Consider the following 23136-nt stretch of genomic DNA (forward strand, 5'->3'; position numbering starts at 1 on the left):
AGCTAGTAATATCATGTTGATTACTTTTATGTTAATGACATTTGCATTATAGATAAAATATAGTTTTAATGACAATACTACTTTTGAATAGATATGAAAACAGGGAACAGTGTATTAGCGAGCACCACCATGTTCTATGGAAAAAGAAACAAGAAAAAGACAGAACTGGGTATGAAAGTGCGAATGAGGTGGGTTTTAGTGACCATGAGAATGATGCAGACTGGACATTTGATAGAGACAATTCAGGTAAGTTAGCTCAGAGGCAGATTAGACAGGCATAGTATAATATATAAACATTGTTAGCTAGTAACTACATTATTCTGATGCATCTGGATATACTAGACTTGTTATTTATTTGTTATAATATTTACTGGGGGAAATATTTATAATTACTGTATGTTGTATACATGATAATACAACATTGGGTTTGTTTTTAATAATATTCAGCATGGAATGAATGAAAGCTGTTGGAATAAGAGTTGATGGAAAGTATGTATAAGCTGTCATTTTTAAGTTCTGTGTTAAAGCTTATAATACTGCAACACCAATTAAATTATTTTAAACAACAAAATGATTAATTATAAGGAAAGTTTTATGTTTTAATTTTCTAAGTTAGATCCATTGTTGGACATTGTTGCCATATGGTAACATTTCATAAGATACTTTAAAAAAATAATTACAAATTTTTCAATTTTTTTTTTTCACAGCACTTAAAGTTAAGCCAATTTAAGAAAAGAAAAACAGTCAAATTTTTTTATATAGATTTATTATAATGTGTGCAGTAGAGGGTTACATTTTCAGTAGTCATTAGTTCAGTCCTCAGTGTCAAATGATAATTCAGAGGGCGATCTTAAAGGAATTGTTCACCCAAGAAAAATACAATTTTGTCATAATTTACTCATCATTTACTTCTTCCAAACCTTTTGAGTTTCTTTTTTCTGTTGAACACAAAATAAGATATTTTGAAGAAAGCTGAAGACCTGTAACCATTGACTTTAATAGTTGTTTTTCTTATTGATGTAAATGGTTACAGGTTTTCAGTTTTCTTCAAAATATCTTCTTTTGTCTTTAAAAGAATAAGAAACTTAGAAAAGGTAAATGTTTGGAAAACCTTGAGTGAGTACATTTTTATTTGGGGTGAACATTTTATTATATGTGTATGCTCAGAAATTAAGGTACAGGAGCTGTCACTGGGTCAGTACCTTTTCAAAAGGTACATACTTGCACCTAAAGGGTCCATAATGGTACTTCAAAGGTACTTTTTAGCCGTATAAACACATTTAGTTCATTTACTTTAATCATTACTAATGGAATGTGAAGAGACTTTCAACCAGCCCAACAAAAATGTTTCTGAAGACAATCACCTATTGCACCGTTAAGCAGGGCCGGCGCGTAAATAGAGCGGCAGACTAGAGAGGGCGGCCCTAGGCGGCCGCCTAGGACGGCAGACTAGAGAGGGCGGTGTCCCCTACACTACCCTCACCTCTCGCGCCCTTAGTTATAACTGTGTCTAGGGCAGTGTCCGCAACACTACCCTCACCACCCTCACCCTTAGTTATATCCACGTCTAGGTTGGCAGAATAGAGAGGGCGGCGTCCGTGACACTACCCTCACCACCCGCACCCTCAGTTATATCCGTGTCTAGGGCGGCAGAATAGAGAGGGCGGCGTCCGCGACAGCTTCCTCGCCCCCGTCACCCGTACCCCCCCCTTTCACTTAAGGGTTGTGGGCGAAGTCAAGGGTTAAGTCAAATTCTAGTAGAAGAAATGCATTGAATTTTACTAGTAACCATCAGTACATCTCTCACACTCCCAGATGCTCAATCCACTTATGCATTTAATTCTATACATTAAGTCTACATTAAGTCACTAGAGGACAGAGGGACTCCTGCCACACCAGTCCTCTCATTATTCATCAACAGCTTGCCAATGCTTTTAACTGCATCTGCATATTCACAGGGAATTGTGGGAGATGTTGTCCTATGGGGCCGGGACGGGGTGCCACATCTGCTTTGCTCTTGAGAAGTCATTGAGTGAGTCAGAGAGAGAGAGCGAGAGTCCAGGCATCTTCTCTGACTGCGTTGTCTTAAACTGCTCAGCTCCACAGCATTAAGCATCCTCTCTGTTTAATGAGCGTCTGCACAGCAAGGAGAAGCGCGTCCACACTCTCCTTTCCTGTCATTAACGTGCCGACAGAGGGGACACGGGACGGGCTGAAATGGAGAAATAATAGGCAATTTAGCGGTGCGTGGAGAGAAGAGGGGGATGAGAGGGAGGGCAGGGTCATCCCTCGCTCTGTTTTTAGGGGATCCTTTCCTGTCATCCCTGCAGAGCCGCGGGCAGATAATGAGGAGTTGCCTGCAGCATAAATAGGCTTAAAATAGAAAGAAGGAATAAATAACTTTTAATAGAAGAGTATGGCTGATGGGTGGAGAAGGGATAAGGTAGGCGGCCCCCCAATCCTTGGACACCTCACCACATGCTCTGTCCCTCTGTCCTGTCTCTGTCCTTTCTTCCAAATGCTGTCTTAGAAGGACAATCGTTGGACAAGGACAGAACAGTGCAAAATGGCTGGAAAATCTTCATTATTTCTGACTGAATTGTTTATGAGGTCTTGATTTTTGTAATTAAATCACACTTTGGATTTGGTAACTAGTTAGTTCATAACTTAGTCTCACGGTTGAATGTCAGATTTTAGGTTGAATTTAATTTAGATGAATTCAGAGAGCTTCCTTATCCACTATACTGTATACAACAAAGGTCAAAGCATTGACAATTGTCCAAACATCTTATGTGACTTCAGTGGTTTAAATGTAACCATACAAATCTACAAGAATAAACTACCTGACAAAAGTCTTGCTGCCTATCCAAGTTTTAGGAACAACAAATAATAACTTGACTTCTAGTTGATCATTTGGTATCAGAAGTGGCTTTTATGAAAGGCAAAGGCCTCTAGATTACACTTATTTTACCAAAATAAAACATTCTCATGCCTTGATTTTTAATTATTTAATTAGGGCAGTAAGGTCTGACTTTGCTTAGACAAAAGTCTTGTTACTTAACAGAAATAATGTCCAGTATAGGATATAAAATCATGGTGCAGTGGAAAATAATTAATATTGTGTATGACTCCCATGTTCTTCGAGGACTGCACTCATGCATCTCTGCAATGACTCAAATAACTTATTAATAAAGTCATCTGGAATTGCAAAGAAAGCGTTCTTGCAGGACTCCCAGAGATTCTTTGGATTGATCATTAATGCCTCCTCCTTCATCTTATCCCAGACATGCTCAATTATGTTTATGACTGATGACTGGGCTGACCAATCCTGGGGCTTCATGTATCAATGCTGCGTACGCACAAAAACTTTGCGTATGCCAGGTTTCACGCTCATGTTTGGATTTACTAACGATGAAATGAACGTTGGAATGTGCCGGATTCGAACCAGCAAGTTTATGCTCGAATGTATCAAAACATGTTGGTATGCGTTTTACGAGCTACGTCACTCACGCTATTAAAGCCACTACAAAATTTTACACATTTCTTTTTTAATCCACTCATCAAACACTGCATTAGCTAAACTATCCCACTTTATTTTTTTTCTTTTGTTACTAAATTCCGGAGAACAAACTTGCAAATAACACGGTTTTTCTCCGGTCTATCTCCGAAAGCAGCACCTCCAATTCACTTTCTGTTCATAGTTTCTCTTTTTACTTGCTTTTGCTATTGCTTTTTAGTTGAGTTTTGCCAAAGTAGAGTCATTAGCATATTCATACGGGGTAGCAGGCAGGGAGGGGTTTTGCGCTCGTGCATGTGCGCTCAGTTTCATGTTCATTCGGATGTACAAAGAGAATATGTGTGGGATTCGGCGTACACAGTGTTTCATACATCAGAATTTTTTACTGCGTACGCACATTTACAGCTTTGTGCATACGCAATGTTTTAGTATGATTTCAACGCAACTCTTCGTACATGAGGCCCCTGGTGCACCTTGATCTTCTTTGCTTTCAGGAACTTTGATGTGGAGGCTAAAGTATGAGCAGGAGCGCTATCCTGCTGAAGAATTTGCCCTCCTTTGGTTTGTAATGTAATGGGCAGCAAAAATGTCTTGATACCTCAGGCTGTTGATGTTGCCATCCACTCTGCAGACCTCTTGCACCCCCCACATACTGAATGTAACCCCAAACCATGATTTTTTCCTTCACTAACTTGACTGATTTCTATGGGAATATTGGGTCCATGCGGGTTCCAATAGGTCTTCTGCAGTATTTGTGATGATTGGGATGCAGTTCAACATTTGATTCATCGGAAAAATCTACCTTCTGACACTATTCCAAATGATCAACTAGAAGCCAAGTTAATATTTGTTGCTCTTACAACTGGGATCGATGACAAGACTTTTGTCAGGTAGTGTACTTGTGTGTGGCTAACAAAAACAAAACATATTTATAACTACTGCATCAGATCAAGGTGCGAATTTACAGCAGGGAATACAATGCTTGTGTGTTTTGCTGCTGACTCTGTGTCATACTATCCTCACCATAACATACCCTTTCCTGAGGCTGAAGAGAAGACATAGGTGAAAAAGTCTATTTTTTTGTTGTTTTTGGTGAACTAAAGTGTTTTCGAAGCTTTATATAATTACAGTAGAACCACTGAAGTCATATGGAATGGCAGATCAGAGCCAACTGGTGTCGTGCATTGGTTTGTGGTTACTCTCACAACTTGCAAATCTTAAAATACTGCAGGAGAACTCTCTTCTCATTCTGTTCTTAATTCCTGCTTTTGTTTGAAATATATGTTACTTGTTTTTTTAATACAGCCTCAACTAAAAGTGTAGAGGTCTCCAACTCTGACTCTGCTGAAATTTCTCCTACAGCTGCTAATACCGACACAGCAATTTAATTCAATTCATCTTTATTTCTATAGTACTTTTACAATGTAGATTGTGTCAAAGCAGCTTCACATAGAAGTTTTAGTAAATTGAAACAGTGTCAGTCCAGTTTTGAAATTCAGTTCAGTGTGGAGAAGTTGCAGGTGTGAGTAGGTCACCGGCTGGTGTTCAGGCTGGCCCACCGGATCAATGCAGAGACTCGTCTGTCACTGGGGTCTTTCAGGAATTCAGGAGTCTCATTGTCTCCACTCCACACCACAGCATCTGCTTAGGATACGGGCCGAGTCCAGGATTATGGAGACCTCGGGATAAGGAGAAACAGACTAACATCAGTAGATGTCGTTAAAATGATGTCTTTTGTGAAGTGTTCCTTTAGAGCAGGGGTCTCAAACTCGAGGCCCGCGGGCCATTTGCGGCCCTCAGTGCAATATTTTGTGGCCCGCGCCGACCGCTGTACACTGACAGAATCAGCGGAGCGGGGAGAGAGAGCGCTCCCCGCTCCGCTGATTCTATCCGTACACAGCGGTCACTGGCATTCCCCGCCCGCCGTGTAAACAAAGGGGCGGGGATGCCGGTGACGTCATCACGCACCCCGCCCCTTTGTTAGATGCTGTGACGGGCGGGAAGTGTTTAGGAGGGAACTCGCGCCGGCCAGAACCAGGGTAAGCTGTTCCCGCCCCTGCCTGCCACTTAGCTACCTATCTGCAGCCTGCCACCTACCTAGCTACAGCCTGCATCTTATATATATTATAGGTAGATACAGACTTGTACAGACTGATGTGACTGGAGTGGGGTGGGGGTGTTTTATTTATACATATATACGCCTTTTTTTAGGTGAGGGAATGGAAGTTTTGAGTGAGTTCCCCCACTTTTTCCCCAACTTGAAGCGCTGTCAAGTCTCTGGCAGCAAGAAGTAGGCAAAAGATGCCATGTTCAGAAGAACTGTTCATAATCTTCACTCAATGTTCTATTAATGTTCAGGACACTTCATGATAATTAAAACTGTTAATAATGACATTTGAGGACTTTTTTTTTGTGAAATCCCTTATGCGGCCCAGCCTCACCCAGACTTTGCCTCCTGCGGCCCCCAGGTAAATTGAGTTTGAGACCCCTGCTTTAGAGGATTGGGATTTCAAAAGTTATGATTGAAGTACTGTCTGAATTGGATAAGTGATTCCCAACTAATGCAATGGACCAGAGCTTGGCATGTAACGCTGTGTTAAGCTGTGACAAAAATGGCATTGGTCCTTTGCTAAGCAGGTATGCAAGCTTTAATGCCGCGTTCCAGACACAGTCAGAACTAGGAATTTCAGCAGTGAAAAATACCACTTGCATTCAAGTTAGTTGTGCATACCTGCACCTGAGGTGTGACTATTTAATAACATTTTATAATTAAAAGAAAATATAATACTGTCTGTCTTTTGAAAACAACTGCCAAAAAAACTAAATAATATTAAAGCTAATATCTTGTCAGAAATAGTCTTTAAGGGCTACCAGTTTCCCCGTACTTGGTTGAGGCTGAAATGGCATCCGCTGCAACAGTAGTTGGAAGTTGATACCAATGTGGTGACCCCTTATAAATCACACACTAAGCCGAAGGTAAAGGGTTTCTTCATATTTTGGCCTGTAAAATTAATTAAATTTATTTTTAAAGTTTCATGTACAGTAAGGTAGCTCAAAGATAACAATCCCACTGAGGAAAACAATACAAAGCACATAGGCTGTAAATAAATCAAAAAGTAGAAAACATATAATATATGGTGTGTAAAAAAAAAAAAACAGTCTACTGGTAGGTGCCCCCCGAGACCACCTCCTCTTGCAAAAAATATGAACTCTGCATATGGGCTCATCATCTTGCAAAGTCAGTGAAAGCTGAAAAGTAACACCAATAGCAGGGAGGTGTCTGGAGGTTTTTTACTTCAGATCTGTGTTCTCATTCAAATATCTAAAATTGTTCTTTTAAGGTCTGAGTACATAATATATTAATGAAATATACATTTTTTGTCTTAGTTCCTTTATTAATCCAGGATCACCACGGCGGAATAAACCACCAACTTATCCAGCATATGTTTTACATAGGTTGCAGCTAGAAGTGTATTTGCTATCACTGGAAAACATCCACACACACTCATTCACACACACACACACACTACAGACAATTTAGCTTGCGGAATTCACCTATGCCACATGTCTTTGGACTGTGAGGGAAACCGGAACACCCGGAGGAAACCCATGCAAATACGGCGAGAACATGCAAACTCCAAACAGTAACGCCAACTGACCCAGCTGAGGCTTGAACCAGCGATCTTTTTGCTGTGAGGCAATCGTGCTACCCACTACGTCACCGCGACCCTTAATAAAATATTGCTATTTTGTATCATTAAGTAATATATATTCAGTAATATTTCTCGATATTACTGTTTTCACTTTAAGCAAATATATTGAGCAGAGGAGGCTTTCACAAAAGTTACTGACTCCCTACAATAGTGTATTGTAAGTTTTGCTTGCTTGAATGATTAATTGAGCTCGTATGCACTTTCATTAGTATTTACTTCCCAAACATTTATTTACTTAATGTCATAACTAGGCTAATGTTTAAAAGTACACACAGCTGTCCTCTTGAGACAGGAAATCGCAGAAAGAATAACTGTCGCTGAACAGCTGCACGTCTGTTTCTAAAATTGCAAAATATCTCTGTTTGAAAGTGTGAAGGTACTCTTAACAACCAACACCTCTTACCGTTTCCAGGTGTAGCTGAACCCAAAGAATAACTGTGTTACCTCAAGACTGTGTTGTCTCTGATGTGATGAGACGTGATAATGAACATGTTTGGCAGGTGGGAACGGCAAAGCTGCAGGAATTTGAAAGAGTCTAAAGTTAACTTAATTACCAGCTTCTCGAAGCTAGCGTTTTTGTTTTTCGCTCTCCTCACCTGTGGCTCGGCCTCGTCTAAAGCGCTACCTCGCGACATCCACAGACAATTAGTAACTTGAATTTGTGTGCGCCATAATACATCAACAGGCGAAGGTGCACAGCTGTGAGAGAAGGATAACTGGGTTTCATTTCCAACTTGGTGACTCTGATGTGTGGCAGTGGCAGGGAGGGGAAGAGGAAATCGGTGTAATTATTCTCCGTGTGCAAGGGAACCAGCTGGGGACCCCTTCAACAACATAGGCTAATTTATATCTGCGTGGCACTTTCCCGGTTTCTGACAGAGCCCCTTTCTGCTCTCCAGACTCTCCTGTCCGCACTTCTGGGAGTCCTGCTTATAGACTGCCTCCAATCTCTTGCTGTTGTGTGGCTCTGCCGGTGAAGGAGCTAGTCATTATGGGAGTGAGCGGATGCCTCCGATTGAGTCACTCGCTCTCGCTTCAAATGAACTGTCGCCTCGTGAGACTCAACTTTTTAATCATTGACTTTTAAATGAGAGGTTGCGCTGGCTTTGTCTGTGGCTGATTTCTGTGTTTTATAAATACTTCAGTTTTCGTTCAGCCAATTTATACTGTTGGTTTCATGAGAAATTAACATGAGCTTTATTTTAAAAGTGGATGTAAATGAACAGTATTCCATTCCAAGAACATTTAACATTCATGAAACCTTTTTCATTCTACAGAAAATCTCACACTATTGTATTTACAAAATGTGAAATGTGACCACACCGGGTCCCCCTCCTGTCAGCTACAAACAGGAAACTGAGGCTACAATTCACACAGGCTCACTAACATTGGACATTAGAAGATTGGAAAATTGCTGCGTGGTCTGAGTCTCGATTTCTGCATCAAAATTTAAAAATCGAATTTGGCATCAACAAGCATAGAACCATCCTGCCTTGTATCAACGGTTCAGGCTGGTGGTGATGGGGTAATGGTGTGGGGGATGTTTCCTTGGCACACTTTTAGCAGCAACTGATCATCGAGTCAATGCCACAGCCTACCTAAGCATTGTTGCTGACCATGTCCATCCCTTTATGACCACAGTGTGCCCATCTTTTGTTGGCTACCTCCAGCAGGATAACACACCACGTCATTAAGCATGAATCATCTCAGACTGTTTTTTTTAACATGACAATGAGTTCACTTTACTCAAATGGCCTCCACAGTCACCAGAACTCAATCCTATATAGCACCTTTTGGATGTGGTGAAACGGGAGATTCGCATCATAAATGTGCAGCCGACAAATCGGCAGCAACTGTGATGCTATCATGTCAACATGAAATAAAATTTCTAGTACCTTGTTGAATCTATCATGCATTGATATACAGTATGTCTTGGGAAGTCATGTTCGGATTCCACTTTCTCACTAAATTATGCTTAAATACTTTGAACAATATAAGCATTTACAAATATGGACAAGCATTTTAGACCCCATAACAACTGATCAGATCTTAATAGCATGTACATTTAGCCCAGTGTTAATATAGATAATTACAGCTCATTTTGAATAGAATTTAGACCCGTTTCATTTTCCATTGACTGTTATTTATTTTGATTATTAAAAACAAAAGTATATCAATGACAGCAATAAATATAAATGACGTTTTGGCAAACAATCCCATCATAACAGGTAACTGCATTGCTGAAGTTAAAAAGTGCTATTATCTTCAGTTACAAATGTCTTAATGGGTTGAAAATGGCGTCAGCCTGAAATACAGCGGTGGACATGCTGAGAATACTGCCGTCTGTATGTGGATTCTGAGCACGGTTTCATATTTTCCTTCCATGTGTACAGCAGCTGTTGATTTGATCTTCCCTTTCAGCAGCTAATTAGAGTCTTTTAGTTCCTGTGAGAAAAGGTCACTTTCTCCCTCTGCACAGATGCATTAACAAGCCAAGTATTAATACACTCACCTCCATGTACAGGTCAGACTAGAGCAGACAGCTCCTTCACTTTAAAACAGCCTTTTCCCTTCGGCCTCTCCCCCCAATTTAACTCTCAATTAAACCGTCTATGCTTTGGATGTTACAAAATGGCCGGTGTGTATGCTAGTCTGTTTTTTTTTTCTCTCTCTCTCTTAGTAGTTTAAAGACAATTGATTTTCGGTTCAAAATAGCTCACATCTGTGTCCTTCAGAGGCTGTTTACATGCACCTGGTAGTAACATCCGTCTCCAATGTGTCTCTGAGAGCAGCTTTAACTGAAAGTCTCTGATTTCACTACCAAATGTACATTCAGTGACAGCCTGTAATCATGAAAAAGATGTGCCTATAGCAACATTTTTGCTAAAATATTATTACGTTGCGGCGAGGCAGTGGGTAGTGCTGTCACCTCACAAGAAGGTCGCTGGGTCGCTGGTTCGAACCTTGGCTCAGTTGGCGTTTCTGTGTGGAGTTTGCATGTTCTCTCTGCCTTCGCGTGGGTTTCCTCCGGGTGCTCCGGTTTCCCCCACAGTCCAAAGACATGCGGTACAGGTGAACTGGGTAGGCTAAATTGTCCGTAGTGTATGAGTGTGTGTGTAGATGTTTTCCAGAGATGGGTTGCAGCTGGAAGGGCATTCGCTGCGTAAAAACTTGCTGGATAAGTTGGCGGTTCATTCTGCTGTGGCGACCCCGGATTAATAAAGGGGCTAAGCCGACAAGAAAATGAATAAATGAATTATTACGTTGCAGTTATTGCACATACACAGCAGTTTCAAAATGAAAACGCAACTTCTTTTTATGGCAAAAGGTTCTTCACGACGTTTAAGTTTTTGGTATGACAATTTTTACAGTACTTTTACTGTAATTTGTTTACATTTTACATTAGCAGTAAAAAAAACTTTATTCTTAGTTTTCACTATTGAATTTAATAAATTCCAAACCAGCGACGAGCTTGTGTACAACCTTTTTTATTATTCAATGATAAGTAATTTTCAGAATAAGTAATTTTTATTTATCAATCTATCTATTTTGTAATACATTAATACATTTTGTAATAAATAATAAATGAATAAAACATTGATAAATTTGTATTTTTCATTTCAATTTCCTTTTTCATTTACATTAACTCTCATTTTTGTCTTCAGATACAGTAACAGTACTTGATAATTTTGATTACAGTAGAATGCTGCCAACTTGTAATATGCAGTCTTACTGTAAAAGTTTTTGAATGACTAACAATGCAGTGCATATTACAGAAGTGAATTATAAAGAATGTATGTGGCATTTTAGGAGGCGTTTTTGCTGGAAATAAATGTCAATTTGTGGCAAAGTCTAAGAGTGTAAAAACATGGTTTTAATACATAAATCCATTCACCCTATTCTTTGTGTACGAGCAGGCATAGCCATTTGAATCTTTTTGGCTTGAGACTTCCGGTCTCATTTACTTTTATTCGTTTTTAGACATTCAAATTGCTCATTATGCTGCTTGATGTTGCAAACTGATATTTTCTTATTATAAAATAACTCTTTGTATAGTCATGCAAACACTTGTTAATAGAGCAAGTAGTTTGACCGTTTTCAGCGTTTATTATTCCTAGTCATTTCTCCCTTATAGGCAACTGAATCGGAAGTTCTAAATTAAGGGCAATAGACTTAGCATTCCAGCTTAGTCTAGCAGGTACATACTATTTAATGGTTTGATTGATGAGTTAACATGCAATTTAAACGTGCTGGTGCATTTTAAAAAAAAATTGTGTTAACACATAATATGAAAAAAGTCAAATATTTATGAATCTTTAGTTTGCCACAAGAAAAGAATGTGCCATAGGAAAACCTTGTACCCTACTAAAGATTCTGAATCAGTTGGATGTACATGATAAATAAAAGCCTTAGTAACTTCCGGTTTACACAGCCTGTCAAATCTTTTTCAATAATTTGTCCCTACTCTTAAACCAGTATTGTTTACACTGAAAATGAAAAATGTGTGAAGTGTTATATGTATAAATATATAAATATAAGTGTATAAATATATATATAAGTGTTATATATATATATATATATATATATATATATATATATATATATATACACATATAATTCCGATTTAAAAACCTTTTTAGTAAATTTTCCACCCCTATCGATAATACCAACCATAATTATTTATGAACAAATATGTACAATATAAAGAAAAATGACAGAAAAGTACAATAGTAAAGTACAATCTTTTGAAAGTTTCAAGAGGAAAAACACCCTCCATGTTTTGGCATCATCCCTGAACCATTGTATTTGCTTAATTGCCATCATTTGCAAAGATGTCTCTCTCAGATATAAAGATATAAAACCTGGCATTGGGACAGTAGCTTTTCAGAAGGTACCACCACATTTGTACCCTTTTAAGGTAAATATTGATACAGGTATATAAAAAGTACATATGTGTACCTTGTAATACCTTAAAGAAATAAAAGTGTACACTAAAGGTTCAAAATTGTACCTTTAAAGTACCAATGTGCACCTGCAAGATACAAAAGTATACTTTTTGAAAAGCTACTATGACTATTAAGCCGTATTGACAGGTTTTGGACCTTTATTTCTGAGAGTGTGCTGTTCATTTCAGCTAAGCTTGCATGGGTATATTTTGGAGCTTTGCAAAAATGTTGGTAGAGGCACATGACAATACAACAAATGACCAAAAAAAAAATCTAATTGCATCTTTCTCCTCCATCAGCCCTCACTTCTTTCTCCACTGAAGGCTCAATTACAGTGCTGAGCATCAGAGGAACTGCTTAACCAGCCTGAAACTGTCCAGAACACACAATCGTGGTGTTATCTTCTCTGTTCACTCAATTCATGCAAGCACATTTACGCACAGAATTGCTCAAAGGGCTGTGCTCTGAGGTTGTTGTTTTTCTACACCACTGGCTCATGCTGTTTTCGTCTTCCCAGCAGTATTGATTTGCCTTTGGTTTGTCTGTAGCAAGTACCTATTCTTGTCACAGAGACACTTAGGTGAACATCCCTTTAATTGCTTGCCATCTATTCTGAAATAAACACTGCCCTGGAGTCCCGTCGCCTTTGCATGGCGAGATTTAGTATGGAGAAAGGGTGCAAGGTAGATTTTTTTGAGAAATCAGGAGGGGGAAGTTTTTTCTGTTCATTTGAGCTATATTGGTTCTTATAAATGTCTAATATTGACATACAGGGCTTAAAATGAACATTTGCCAGATGTCAAAAGCAAACAAATATTGGTGTTTGTGAAACAGCATTCCCAGCCCCTTGTCTGTGTTGGGGATAGGGTTAGCTCAGCTATTAGCATTACTATATTTTTCAGTAGCTTGACAATAGCTCAGCTACACAGTAAATTATTTTCTTAATTAACAGTTAAAGTACAGCTGTGTTTGCCAATATTTTACAGCTGTAAATATGCTACAAACCATAAAAGAAATTAGTTTGACTGTATTTCATAATATCTCCACATCATATCCTTTATTACAGGGACAAAAAACTCTATGGAGTAAAACTGTGTTCTGAGAGCTGAGCTGCTAATTTCTCAGACAATGCATTGACTTAACATTATGCCCTACTTTGACGTGTTATATTGCCAAGTGTGAATTTAATTGAAATATGTGGTATATACATATACTCCCCCAAAAGAAATTAAATGTTGTAGCCCTGGGGAGCTAAGACGTTCCAAAGTCTGCCATAGACTTAACATTGGCCATTAAAATCCATTCATTACATTGACTTCTATTATAAATGTCACACATTAATAACATTACAAAGCAGTGTGATACAGACTTGGGGGTAGAAGTGTGATGGATCTTAATCCATGGTTCCACACGTGACCCGCTGATTAATAAATCACTTGTAGATTATTCCTGAATTTGTAATGATCGAAGAGAGATTGTCTCTCACGTCATTCAATTCACATGTATGAAAGCATTTAGGCTTTTCTGTAAAATATAATGATGATGGAAGTAGCTGTGGTGGGTAATTCAGGATGTGGTGGGTTTCCTAGGTTAATAAAGGTGTTTTCTGTCACTGCTTGTTTAGCCTGCATTAATGCATTCAGTGCAAGCTGCACAATTAATCATTATAAGATCAGGATCTCAACACTCACGCAACATAAATTATATAATGGTGATTTGCATATGTTTATTAATTCTTTGAATCGCTGCATTCAAATCTGTGTTTGAAAAACACAAAAATCAAGAAAGATTCAGTCTTTAGCCTTTTGAGTTAGTTATGAAGTTAAGAACAGTCAAATAGCACAGAAGTACTGGGATAAGTTTATAGTTAAGATAAAACCACTGAGGCCAACCAGCCATCAAAAAATGCCACTGAACATTTCTTCAAAAAAGATCCATCTAGCAATGAAGCAAGTTTTAGGAGTGAATATCCTGGTCATTTATTGAAAATGGAACTGAAAAATAAATATGAATTGTAAAAAATGATAATGTTAGATTTCTACAATTAGCATAATCAACAACAGTAGTAACAGTGAATTTTTGGCAGTACTGAATATTTTACCTGCAACAGCGCTGCAACAGTGAATCTTTTATGTTGTTTTTGTAAAAAAATGGAAAGCAAATTACATTTGTCTCCTCCCTTTTTGGCTGATCCGAAAAATGGCCCGATCCTGTGAGAATTGTGATCCGTTACACCACTACTTGGGGGTGGGCTTATTTGACTCATGCAACCAATCAGCGTCTCAATATGATAATGAAGCTCTCAAAGCCACGCCCCCAATTTGATTCTTCAGACTTCCATTATAATAGGTGAATGTCTTTGCATAGTAGAGTCAAATAGATATGGGGGTGGGCTTATTTGACTCAGGCAACTGGTCAGCTTCTCAATATAATAATGTAGCCCTCAAACCATGCCCTATTTAAATACCCTTAGTGAGTGATTATGCATATGTTTAAGGTGTACAAAGCTCTCTCTTACACTCACACACATACACATGCACTATATATAAGCTAGAAACTAAGACCTTTTGCACTGTAACTGATGATCAGCAGTAAAAATTACAAATTTGACCTCTTCCCAATGCATGATTATATGCACTGTAAAAAAAAATTACCCACAATTCATTGTTCCACACAATTCATTAATGTTGTCCCACCACAAACTGATTACGTTAACTTAACACTTTTAACAAATTTATGTGGATTGAACATAAAAAATTAAGTTGTCCCAATAAAATCTCAAGAATTGTCTTGTTTTAGCCCATTTTAAATAAGTAGTTTGAACGAGCAAAAAATAAATAAATAAATTTGAGATTGGTGTCATGGCTTTGCAATCCAAAAACGTAATTTTAATGGAAGTCAATGTGGCAAAAACTGCCACAAACATAACAAAAGGGACATACATTTGCCCAGAGTGTATTATTGAGGTTTTTTTTTTGTTTGTTTGCTTTTTTATTTCCAAAGCATTTTCACAAAAATGAGTAAAAATAAGAGTTGTCAGCAAAACTTATTCAATTTGCTGAACCACAGAGAATGATGTGGCTAGATTAAGACTCAAATCACCCCAGAGTGGTTGAAAACCTCCCCAGCAGCACACAAGTGTTAACTAACTACTTAAAGTGGCTTGCAGCTTACAGATTAAGACTCTTAATCTGTTAGTTGCTAACTTTTTTCTTAAACCTGGAATGTTCTTGAGTATGTGATATAGTGCTATTATCAAATAGCCAAAACTATGATGTAATTTACCTGGTGGTGATTTCTTGTTTTTAATGTTTTGCTTCACAGCAAATGCTGCTTAACAAAAACATCATCTCTGCAAATGCTGTGAGCTTGAAACACTTGTAATGTGCAGTTGACAATGCAATGTGTCAAAAATCTTTCCAAGTTTTTAATATGAATAATTTATAAATCTGTTGTCAACAAAAGAGAAGTTTCCCTGCAGTTTCCACCAAAATGAAAGCTCTAAGAAAGCAAAGAAAAAACAACTATAAATATTACTTTTAAAAATACATATAATTTAATATAAATATTTGTTCTGCCTTTTTATGATAAAACAATGTGCATAAACTAATTGCCAGTAAAAGCAGTTATGGCTAGTATTTTTTCTTTAACCGCTGGCCAGGTGTGGGAAAAATCTGAAGTCTTTGAATAAATCTCTAAACTGATTTCTTCCAAAACAGATTTATTTATGAATTCCAGTAGTTTGGAGATTCTCAGCCGTGAATGCTTCTGTGTCTTCTGTAGGGTTTTATGCTGAATGTCTCAAAGAAGAAATGTGGTCTCATGGTCTCATCACAGAGAAAGTGTCAGAGAAAGTGTGAGCCTGCAGTGTGAAGTGGCATCAATCTACAGCTTTAAAGGTATTCATATAACCCAGCCACTTCTTTGCATTGTTGCTATATATATATATATATATATATATATATATATATATATATATATATATATATATATATATATATATATATATATATCTTAATATTAGAAAGAAAAAAAAGAAAAATAACTTTATGCTAACAAGATGGTCATCGCTTATGTTCAGCATAGCTGCATCTTTTATTTCATTTAAAATACAAAAACACATACATACAAAAAACCTGAAACAGAAGCAGTGCAACATGTTTATTAAAGATGATGTATGTAATATTTGCCTCAACTAAAGCATAAAAATGCCAAAATATGAGATTTTGAAAACATGTCAAGTTTACACATCCACCGGTTACTTTATTAGGTATACCCTAATGCCGGGTTAGATCCCTTTTGCCTTCAGAACTGCCCTAATCTTTCGCTGCATAGATTCAACAAGGTACTGGAAATATTTCTTAGAGATTTTGGTCTATATTGACATAATAGCATCACACAGTTGCTGCAGATATCAGCTCCACATCCATGATGCGAATTTCCTGTAGCATTGACACAATGCTCAATTTGTACTAATGGGCCCAAAGTGCGCCAAGAAAGCATCCTCACACCATTACTCCACCACCAGCAGCCTGAACCGTTGATACAAGACAGGTTGGATCCATGCTTTTATGTTGTTGATGCCAAATTCTGACCATACTCTCCAAATGTCGCAGCAGAAATCGAAACTCATCAGACCAGGCAAAGTTTTTTCAAGCTTCTATTGTCCAATTTTGGTGAGCCTGTGCAAATTGTAGCCTCATTTTTCTGTTCTTAGCTGACAGGAATGGCGCCCAGTGTGTTCTTTTGCTACTGTAGCCCATCCGCCTCAAGGTTGGACATGTGCATTGAGAGATGCTCTTCTGCATACCTCGGTTGTAATGAGTGGTTATTAAGTTACTGTTGCCTTTCTATCAGCTCGAACCAGTCTGGCCATTCTCCTTTGACCTCTGGCATCAACAAGGCATTTGCATCCACAGAACTCACTCTGTATTTTTTCTCTTTTTCAGAGGATTCTCTGTAAACCTTAGAGATGGTTGTGCACAAAAATCCCAGTAGATCAGCAGTTTTTAAATACTCCGACCTGCCCATCTGGCACCAACAACTATGCCATATTTAAAGTCACTTAAATCAGTCCATTCCCCATTCTAATGCTCAGTTTAAACTGCAGCAAATCGTCTTGACCACGTCTACATGCCTAAATGCATACTGTTGTTGCCATGTGATTGGCTGATTAGAAATCTTCGTTAACAAGCAGTTGGATAGGTGTACCTAATAAAATGGACGGTGAGTGTATTTTTTTTTTATATGCTTCAGACAATTATTTATAAATTCATAAACTTTAAAACTCATTTCCTGTAAGAGGGTCTGTTTTTGTTTTAGTCTGTTTGACCACTGCCGGTTTACACAATCTGGGTTGCCAGTTGGCAGAAAACAATGTACTGGAGTCATATAGGCAACAAACTAACTGTGTCAGAGATTGCTGAAAATATGTTACCCCTGGATGTGTCAAATATGCACAAACCTAGCCGTGCTTCAGTTTACAATTAATATAGTTGAAGACCAAATTATTAGCCCTCCTGTGAAATTTTGATTCTATTTTAAATATTTCTCGTGCTGTTTAATGGAAAGTTTTTGAATGGAAAGTTTTTTCAACACATTTTGATTTGGTTAATATGACGTTCAATAACGACATGAAATTATGTTGATATTTGGTTGACATATTGACGTCAAATACTGAACTTTATTTGTCAGGTATGGCAACCAAAATCCAACATAGATAGACGTGATAGTGGTTACGTCCACTCAACGTCAAGCTATAACATCAGTAGATGCTGAAATATATATATATATATATATATATATATATATATATATATATATATATATATATATATATATATATATATATATATATATATATAATTTTTTTTTTTTTTTTTTTTTTTGAGGTTGCATTGGAAAATAACCAAAATGCAAAATCTGTCCAATGTTGGACATTGACTTTGGCCTGCCGTTGGGTTCTGACGTTGTAACGACTGGGTGGAGTGACAGATACAACTTGAGGTAAGATCCAATATGCAGGTTTATTCAGCGTCAGGCAAGCAGTGGTCATACAGGTGCAAACGGGTATATATAGACTGTCCAGAATCATAAACGGTAAACAGGCAAAAGGTCGAAAGGCAGGCGGCTATACAGGATGACAAGGATACAAGGCTAGGTTCAAACACGGAGAAACAAGACAGGGAAACGCGTTGTAATGTCACACTGGGTAAACAAGACTCGGCCACCAGGGTGAGTAAATGAGTGGTTTATGTATGGTGTGTTATCAGTCTCTGACAGGGTTCAGCTGGTGAGTGCAATCAAGTTAGATGAATGAGCAGGCGTGCGTGTCTGGGAGAAGTGCATGTATGAATGTGTAATCCTGGGGAATGCGGAAGTGTAGTCCTGAGAGTTCGTGTGAGAACCAGCGATCTCTAAGAGCGATCGCTGGTTGTGTGACAGACGTCGACCCGATTTTCATTTCCAACCAAAATGTTACATCCCACAACGTTGGGGTACAACGTTAATCTGATGTCGTGTTGACAACCTGTACCTGCTGGGATGCTTTGTTAAACATGATTTGTAAAATATTTGAAAAAAGCATTCAAATTTAACATATAACAATTTTGCATGTGCATTTTAAAGCTATACTATTTTTCTACCCCATACATGGATTAAATCTGATCTGGTGTTAGCTAGCTGTCTCTATATCATACTGAAAATTGTGATACAGTTTTGTCTAAAATGAATCTAGAATGTCTTGTCTAAAATTGTAAGTGTTGACATTATACACATTTGGTTATTAAAGCAAAGTCACAAACAAACATTTTTAAAAGAGGATATTATCTTGCACGTCATTTGCTGATGCTAGAACTTCACTTGAAATATTCTCCGTATCTGTATGTGCTTGCTCATGCGGAAAAGGATTATTCAATAGTTCCTTGTGTGTTTCCTCATGTGAAAAAAGATTTGCAGGCATTGGTTTTTTTTATTTCATTCTCACCTGCACCGGGATCTTTACACCTTTTGTTGGAGCTTTGGATGGAGTGAATCAGGTGGAATGAAGGCAGCACACAACTAAATCCAAAGCATTTGAGCTGCGCAGAGGAAAATCTTTAAAACAAACACGGTAACTGCTAACAGATAGAGAGATTGAGTGAGTGAAGATGATGGAGAGTAGGGCTGGATCAAAAGAGAAACACGTGGAACAGAAGTGAAATGATGAAATCAAAAGATTTGCTCTGAAGGCTAACAAAGAGAACAGTGGAACATTTGCTCATATATAGTTGACAAATAGGCAGTAAAATGTGTGTTTTTTTTTTTTTTAAAGAAAATAGATGTATTTATGCAAGTTGAAGTTTGATGTTTCAAACATTTCTAATGTTACTAACATTTCAGTTTTTCAGTAATTTTTTTTTATTACTATTTTTACTGTACAGTTGCACATTAATACCTTTAGAGTATCACTGAACATCTTTGCCCAAGCTGCAACTCAGCAGGTTTGGTCGGGTTCAGGCTTAATTTCTATCATTGTACATAGGTCGGCTGGGCTCGGGTGTGCACTGTAAATGAACGGACACGTGATGCAGTTCATTAGCGTGAGAAAGATGTGAAAATGGATGCTGATGAGGTGAAAAGAAGGCTTGCCTCTGTTGATTACGTTTTTGATTTTTGACCTGCAACTAAAGCAAAGTCTGAGGTGTGGAAAAGTTTTGATCGTAATGAGAATGGTGGACACCATCAGTAAGCGCAGGGCCACACTAAAGCCATCTACAGTGGATTTATGAATGTTCCTCCACAAAAACATGTAGCCTAATCCTAAGATTTTTTAAATGATAATGAAATAATTATTCAATCATAAATTCTGAGTATATAGGCTAATGTTGCCATTATACTTTTATTACATTTCAGCATCTCCGTCACCCTGAGGCTGGATTATGAAGAGAAAGGGTGAAGCAAATTCCGCAGAGCTTTTCCTTGATTTCGTTATTTCCAAATACCAATCTTAATTTATAGGTAACACTTCAGAATTACTATTTGTTTTAACTAGTTAATAGTCCATTAATAAACTGTTAGTTAATGGGTTATAAATGACTTTTTAATTAAAAGTTAATAGTTTGTTAATTATATATAACTGTGCCTTATAGATAGCCAATAGATAACTTACAAGCTGTTAGTCAACAAGTTATAAATGACTTGTTAAGTGTATTTTAATGATTTATAACTATCCCTATTACATTAGTAATAGATCATGAACAAGCTGTTAGTAAATTACTTTCTAAAGACTTGTTAAGTATCAGTAGTTTCACTGATATTAGTAGATGGTAAAGAAACTATAAACAACTGATCTGTAAAGTGTGAGTTAATATATTATTTAAGTGTTAGTTATTAGCTTGTGTATGTTATTGGGACATTATTCTAAAACTATTGCAATGGTGTTTGGGACATGCTTGTCATTTGACATTGACCATTTGTTTTCACTGCTAAAATCAGACATTTGTCATTATCAGATTTCTTCTTGCATTATATTCAACATTATATAGGCTAGAGTAGCTATACTGACACAGTAAAACATTTATTTTCATGCACAACACTATGTGTTAGCTATGAAAGAAAAATCATCAATTGCTTGTCGTAATCATAACTGTAAAATGTGTTATGATCATTTAAATAATGTGTGGCCAGTTTCACTTTCTCTTCCTAGAGCGGCTCATGGCTGCCATCACTGTGATAAAAAACACACACACATGCAAATCATTCTTTCAGCTCAGCTCTCAAACAATCGCTCTGTGCAACAAACTGAATGTTATTAACAACTTTATTACCTGTCATTCACAGCCTACGCAGGTTCTTTTTACTAAAGTAGCTGTCATTGGCGTGCACGCTCGCGTTCAGCTCGCTTGTGATTTTGTGGCCGCGAATACATATTACATGAAGACAGAAATGACATTTCTGGGTGAATTATACCTTATAAACACAGTATGTGACACTTTTAACGCCATTTGAAGGTGTTCATGTTTTTGTGAAGACTTGCGCACAATATTGGGAAAATCAGACATTGCAATACTTTGTATTTCTTTGATGAATAGTGCGATAGGAATACAGGTTTATTGAATGCTTTGAATTAAGGCGTGTTTATTGACTCAGAGTAAATGCAATAGAGGATTGAATCATACATAATAATAATAAACAAATGACAAGTATTGTTGCTTTCTGGTTTTGTCAAACAGTACTCAGGTACAGAAATTGGGGGAAAAAAATCTAATATAAAAAAATTAAAATAAAAACTGGGGCGAAGCAGTGGCGCAGTAGCAAGAAGGTCTCACAGCAAGAAGGTCGCTGAGTCGCTGGTTCGAGCCTCGACTCAGTTGGCGTTTCTGTGTGGAGTTTGCATGTTCTCCCTGCGTTCGCGTGGGTTTCCTCCGGGTGCTCCCGTTTCCCCCACAGTCCAAAGACATGCGGTACAGGTGAACTGGGTAGGCTAAATTGTCCGTAGTGTATGAGTGTGTGTGTGGATGTACCCGAGATGGGTTGCGGCTGGAAGGGCATCCGCTGCGTAAAAACTTGCTGGATAGGTTGGCGGTTCATTCCGCTGTGGCGACCCCTGATTAATAAAGGGACTAAGCCGACAAGAAAATAAATGAATGAATAAAAAAACTGTGAATCGTCTTCATTGTATAAATGATCAAATAAAATGAATCTTTATAAAAGATACAAATGGTACAATTTAAGGCTGCAAGATAGTGGAAAAATCTGATATTGCTGTATTTTATTTTCCTGCATAATCATAGCATCGGAAATAGCATTATTTGATGGTTTTTTGGGCAGTCTAAACAGTACTCAGGTACAGAAACTGAGTATTGGCAATGCAAAAATGCTTTTCTTACTCTGCTTTGTCTCATTTCTAGTCCAAATATCTAAACAAATTACTGAAGTAAAAATATTGTTAAATTTCAAAAATCAGATGAAATTAGGCAAAATCAGGATTCAGGATTCTCTTAAAACAACAAACAGCAAAATGATCAGCCAGTGGGGTAATTTCACTTTGAAATGTTTTTTTGTTTGTTTGTTTGTTTGTATAACTCGTATAAATACCATTTAAATACACAGTTATTAAATATTATTCTGTAGCTCCTGGTCAACTATAATTCAGACTGGACATCTGGATATCTTTGTGATGTGACTAATGTGCATGTGCACATTGCAAAATCTATGCTGAAACGATATATTATGCAGCCCTAGTACAACTTATTGTGCCTGAATGCTTTAAACTCTCTTAAAATGTTCATACAGTGACAGGTTTTAAAAACAAATGCAGACTTAAAAAAAACACAAAAAAACATTGGCTTCAAGCCAACTATAAACCAAACTCAACATTGCAAATGCTGCATTATGACTATTGCAGTCGCATTATATATTGCGCAGCCTTAATGTGGACCTGTATGGACCTATTTGGAATCAAAAAAGTAGCAAAAAGGTACTGGCCGAGTGACAGATGTTTTACCTTTATTTCACAGTGTGTATGGTGTGACATAGCAAAAATGAGGAAAAATTACTATATAATTTTATATATATAACTATATAATTAAATACTGAGAGGGGTTATCTTCATTGTTGGACACTTATCCTGATATATTTAAAAACAGCTATGAAAAAATTAACACCCTTTACTAAAATAGCCATTTGTAAAATTAGGCCTGAGGGATTTATTAAGGATTTTATGATTGTGTTTTTAATTTATAAGAGTTTAAATTTTTTTGGATTGATGCTTGACACCTTTGTATAGTCAGGAGATCTAGCTCAAAACTATTAAAAACATAATAACACAGACATTTTTAAAACAAGAGCCCCGTATAAGACTCACTGCATTTTCAATAATGACAATACTAATTATATTGTAATGTTATTTTATATCTGCAAATATCAATCCTGACATCTGATAAAGTACAAAGTGAGAGTCGTTGTTCAGGGAAGCTGT

The 23136-nt window shown here is 37.4% G+C and overlaps 1 protein-coding gene across 3 annotated transcripts in view; it reads left to right on the forward strand.

Annotated features, from left to right (window-relative positions):
- Nucleotides 1-20558, forward strand: part of LOC147832798 (uncharacterized) — a 273558-nt gene extending 253000 nt beyond the window's left edge. For 2 of the 3 annotated variants that reach the window (XR_015514860.1, XR_015514862.1), the window contains 3 exons: nt 15960-16075; nt 18068-18182; nt 20070-20558. The gene's annotated coding sequence lies outside the window, so the exon portion shown is untranslated. The remainder of the gene's footprint in view (nt 1-15959; nt 16076-18067; nt 18183-20069) is intronic. The other variant, XR_015514861.1, reaches the window with a different exon arrangement.
- Nucleotides 20559-23136: the final 2578 nt, after the last annotated feature.

Source organism: Danio rerio, chromosome 18 (assembly GCF_052040795.2).
Source record: "Danio rerio strain M-AB ecotype USA chromosome 18, GRCz13ab, whole genome shotgun sequence".
Taxonomy (NCBI): Eukaryota; Metazoa; Chordata; class Actinopteri; order Cypriniformes; family Danionidae; genus Danio; species Danio rerio.